Raw genomic sequence first — 6000 nt, 5'->3', positions numbered from 1 at the left:
CAGCAATGTTCTTTTTGGAGAGCAGTGGCTTTCTCCTTGCAACCCTGCCATGCACACCATTGTTGTTCAGTGTTCTCCTGATGGTTGACTCATGAACATTAACATTAGCCAATGTGAGAAAGGCCTTCAGTTGCTTAGAAGTTACCCTGGGGTGCTTTGTGGCCTCGCTGACTATTACACGCCTTGCTCTTGGAGTGATCTTTGTTGGTTGACCACTCCTGGGGAGAGTAACAATGGTCTTGAATTTCCTCCATTTGTACACAATCTGTCTGACTGTGGATTGGTGGTGTCCGAACTCTTTAGAGATGGTTTTGTAACCTTTTCCAGCCTGATGAGCATCAACAACACCTTTTTCTGAGGTCCTCAGAAATCTCCTTTGTTCGTGCCATGATACACTTCCACAAACATGTGTTGTGAAGCTCAGACTTTGATAGATCCCTTTTCTTTAAATAAAACAGGGTGCCCACTTACACCTGATTGTCATCCCATTGATTGAAAACACCTGACTCTAATTTCTCCTTTAAATTAACTGCTAATCCAAGAGGTTCACATACTTTTGCCACTCACAGATATGTAATATTGGATAATTTTCCTCAATAAATAAATGACCAAGTATAATATTTTTGTCTCATTTGTTTAGCTGGGTTCTCTTTATTTACTTTTAGGACTTGTGTGAAAACCTGATGATGTTTTAGGTCACATTTATGCAGAAATATAGAAAATTCTAAAGGGTTCACAAACTTTCAAGCACCACTGTGTGTGTATATATATATATATATATATATATATATATATATATATATATATATATATATATATATATATATATATGCATACATATGCACACACACACACACACACACACTATCTCTCAAGTGTCCACTTGAAGGTTCTGGTTACCTTATTCAGTATTATTTTTATCTCTCTCTCTCTCTTTAACTCACTCTCTCACACACACACAGAGCATCTGTAGACTCATTTTACAGCACAACATATAGGCAAACTTTTGTGTCAATGACAGTAGGTTCATGATCACATTTATGTATAAAAAGTATACAGTGGGGCAAAAAAGTATTTAGTCAGCCACCAAGTGTGCAAGTTCTCCCACTTAAAATATGAGAGAGGCCTGTAATTTTCATCATAGGTACACTTCAACTATGAGAGACAGAATGGGGGGAAAGAATCCAGGAAATCACATTGTAGGATTTTTAATGAATTAATTGGTAAATTCCTCAGTAAAATAAGTATTGGGTCACCTACAAACAAGCAAGATTTCTGGCTCTCACAGACCTGTAACTTCTTCTTTAAGAGGCTCCTCTGTCCTCCACTTGTTACCTGTATTAATGGCACCTGTTTTAACTCGTTATCAGTATAAAAGACACCTGTCCACAACCTCAAACAGTCACACTCCAAACTCCACTATGGCCAAGACCAAAGAGCTGTCAAAGGACACCAGAAACAAAATTGTAGACCTGCACCAGGCTGGGAAGACTGAATCTGCAATAGGTAAGCAGCTTGGTGTGAAGAAATCAACTGAGGGAGCAATTATTAGAAAATGGAAGACATACAAGACCACTGATAATCTCCCTCGATCTGGGGCTCCATGCAAGATCTCACCCTGTGGGGTCAAAATGATCACAAGAACGGTGAGCAAAAAGCCCAGAACCACACGGAGGGACCTAGTGAATGACCTGCAGAGAGCTGGGACCAAAGTAACAAAGGCTACCATCAGTAACGCACTACGCCACCAGGGACTCAAATCCTGCAGTGCCAGACGTGTCCCCCTGCTTAAGACAGTACATGTCCAGGCCCGTCTGAAGTTTGCTAGAGAGCATTTGGATGATCCAGAAGAGGATTGGGAGAATGTCATATGGTCAGATGAAACCAAAATAGAACTTTTTGGTAAAAACTCAACTTGTCGTGTTTGGAGGAGAAAAATTGCTGAGTTGCATCCAAAGAACACCATACCTACTGTGAAGCATGGGGGTGGAAACATCATGCTTTGGGGCTGTTTTTCTGCAAAGGGACCAGGACGACTGATCCGTGTAAAGGAAAGAATGAATGGGGCCATGTATCGTGAGATTTTGAGTGAAAACCTCCTTCCATCAGCAAGGGCATTGAAGATGAAATGTGGCTGGGTCTTTCAGCATGACAATGATCCCAAACACACCGCCCGGGCAACGAAGGAGTGGCTTCGTAAGAAGCATTTCAAGGTCCTGGAGTGGCCTAGCCAGTCTCCAGATCTCAACCCCATAGAAAATCTTTGGAGGGAGTTGAAAGTCAGTGTTGCCCAGCGACAGCCCCAAAACATCACTGCTCTAGAGGAGATCTGCATGGAGGAATGGGCCAAAATACCAGCAACAGTGTGTGAAAACCTTGTGAAGACTTACAGAAAACGTCTGACCTCTGTCATTGCCAACAAAGGGTATATAACAAAGTATTGAGATGAACTTTTGTTATTGACCAAATACTTATTTTCCACCATAATTTGCAAATAAATTCTTAGGCCTCTCTCATCTTTTTAAGTGGGAGAACTTGCACAATTGGTAACTGACTAAATACTTTTTTGCCCCACTGTATATATATATATATATATATATATATATATATATATATATATATATATATATATATATATATATATATAAAGCACACAAGCACTCTGAGAGACCTGTGAATGAAAGGAGGTGTGCATAGTTAACACGTCAAGATAATATTTCTCACTCACATCATTCTATGTGCTCACAGGAGCCATACACTTATTTTAATCCAAGTGAAATACAAAAGGCAGCAAGTAAGAGGGGAAAAACACTCCTATGTCCAAAAGATTTAATTCTCAAGCAAAACTATAAAGTGAAGGTGACACATATGTTGAAACAAACAAGGTCCTGGAAAAAGAGTTACATGAACAGTGGACAGAGTTAATAAGAGGGTGAAAATGACAAAGAAGCTTTCCAAAGTGATATATAGACACATTATTTACAGTGAGTGTGTAAGGTCTGTGTATAATACAAATTTAAAAAAAAAATCATACATCATTTACATTTCATACAGTAAGAACATACAGAACACATATTTTCCATAATTTAAGAGACAATAAATATTAATTTCTAAAACATTCAAAGCCACTAATAAGCAGTAGTCTAGCATACCATAGCTGAATATCATATATGATGAGCATGTGGACTTCAGCATCTAAAAGAATTATTGATTTGTTTAGAAATGTTTTGTTATATATTTATTATATGGAACAAGAGGCGTAAAATTTAGCTAACACCTGCTTTGCTGAGCTGAACTGATTTTTGCTTATCCATAATTCATATCCATATAGCACCATATGCTGGCTGTTAATGAAATCAGATGGGATTTGGATGTGTCAGATAATATGTCAGTGTGTCAGCACAATATAAACCTCCTTCAGCTCTTCTGTAACAGTCCTCAAGTTGCTTGGTCTATGTAGTTTAGTTTTTTACTGTTTAATTATTAAATGGCTGCTGACATAGAAACCCAAGTACAAAGCAAGACCAAGCTTACTGCTGGGCAGAGAAACTCAGATTTTTTTTTTTTTTGAAGAGGACAATGAATATTAAACAACAAAAAAGTATCTAATCATACCATGTGACTGCTTAATGTACTCTCTCATCTGTGAGTTTTTCCTGTGATCTCATTTCTTTGATCGTAATCACACCCCTTTGATGTGTCTCTTTACCCACAGCACTGACACACACTCTGAGCTCTTCCAGATCAGCATAATAGCTACTAAGCAAGTCTGCAAGCTGCCATCATACAGCCAGATGTTCTACTAGGAAACCCAAAGACAGGTACAAGTAGAAAGTAGAAAGATATGTATGTCACTAGGAGTACAGTGAGCTGCTGTCACTACATCGGACAGTCACGGTGCACTACAAACTCAAATGACAGGTTTGAGTCAGTAAATTTCAGTGGCATGTAAGTGCAAAACACACCAACAAAACCAACAACGTAACAGCAAATCAGAAACACAGCAATGTGAAGTCAAAATGGAAAGGGAACATTCCTGTTGAAAATCACGTGCTCATTACTGATTGGACACATAATATATGCTTATCACTTGAAAAAAGAATTGCACTTCAGTCTGTTATGTAATGTACAGCAAGTTGGCCTAGTGGTTAGCGTGTCCACCTCTCAACTGGGAGATCATGAGTCTTACTCACAGTCAGATCAAAAAATGGTACCTACTGCCATCTGGCAAGGCACGCCGCAATATAGATGTGAATAGGGAGTCAAGATCTTGCAGTTACCAGAGAACCAGCCTCCCCACCGTAACCCTAGCTATGTAATAGGCGAGAGGCTGAGAGCTATAGAAACGTAGATCAGCACTGCCCAATGTGCCTTAAGGGCCTGGTTCGTACTTGGATGGGAGACTGCCTGGGAAGACCAGGTCCTGGAGCAGGAAGGACTTTGACTTGACTGTTATTTAATTAGCCTAATGAAAATAAATCAGTGCAAAGTTATTAATGCTATTATAGTGAATAATTCTTCATTCTGAATAACATGGCTTCCTGGCTTTTCTGCATTCACATATTCAATTTAACACAGTACACATTTGACAGCATATCTAAACTAAGACCATATGAAAGTCCTTGATAAAAAAATAATAATAATAATAATAATAAGCACAATAAAAACCATCAGTAAATTTATTTTGGCTCATCTTTCATCTGTTTTCCACTTTATCTTTGACACAAACTGTAGCCAATCAGCAACGCGTAAGTGATGTTCAATAAGAACATACTGTTCTGTTTTGAGTTCATGTACTTGTGCTTCCAAACTTCTTGTTGTTGTTAAGTTTTTTTTTTCTGCTGTTTTTAGTTTTGCACTTCCATCCATTATCCATAACCACTTATCCTGTGCAGGGTCACAGGCAAGCTGGAGCCTATCCCAGCTGACTATGAGCGAGAGGCGGGGTACACCCTGGACAAGTCGCCAGGTCATCACAGTGCTGACACATAGAGACAAACAACAATTCACACTCACACCTACGGTCAATTTAGAGCCACCAATTAGCCTAACCTGCATGTCTTTGGACTGTGGAGGAAACCGGAGCACCCGGAGGAAACCCACACAGACACGGGGAGAACATAAAAAGTCCACACAGAAAGGCCCCCATCAGCAACTGTGCTTGAATCCAGGACCTTCTTGTTGTGAGGTGACAGTGCTAACCACTACACCACCGTGCCAAAACACAACACCATGAATCTGCTGTTGTGTTTTGGGCTTTGTTGCTGTGTTTACTATTTTGCTGTATCCATTGTTTTGTACTTACTGACCACCATAATAAATAGCCAATAGCTTCTAATCAAATTCTAACCAAAGGATATACTGTACGTATGACAGTGCTCTGAAGTATTTTCCAGACAAAGCCCACCACTTGAACCCGTTGGGAATGACTCCAGATAAAATGCAAAGACAATGTTAGGTACAGTAAGTAGAATTTTCTATTAAAACCTGATCAAATATGAAGGAAAAAGAACATAACTTAAAACGGTGTGGAATGTTCCAGAGAAAGAGGTGGGCTGTCTTACTTAACGCTAATGACAAAAAAAATGTTAAAAAAAACCTACTTATTGCTCTTTTACCAAGCTGCGTTTTTTTTGTTTTTTTTTCAGAACACACTCCATTTACAGTTAAGGTCCTTTGGAACAGCTGATGTTTAACATGCAGTAGACCCTAGCACTTCGGAGTCATGTAACATACAATTTGGCTAATAACTTTATAATAACTATATATAATACATAATAACTTGAACTAATATCTGGGTTCTGTACAGAGCTAATGCTGCATTCACAGTCTACTGGAAGGCAGAAATTTTCAGATTTCTAAACGTCCCTCCAACTCAGTTCCCACTCTGAAATCAGTTTTTCTCCAACTGGAATACTCTGATGTCATTTCAATATAACACTCCTAACAGGAGAAAGAAAGACAAATATCAAGTAGTTTATTCCATGCCTTTTAAACAGA

The sequence above is a fragment of the Neoarius graeffei genome, chromosome 5 (genome assembly GCF_027579695.1).
Source record: "Neoarius graeffei isolate fNeoGra1 chromosome 5, fNeoGra1.pri, whole genome shotgun sequence".
Lineage (NCBI taxonomy): Eukaryota > Metazoa > Chordata > Actinopteri > Siluriformes > Ariidae > Neoarius > Neoarius graeffei.
Note: the sequence above shows the minus strand (reverse complement) of the source record.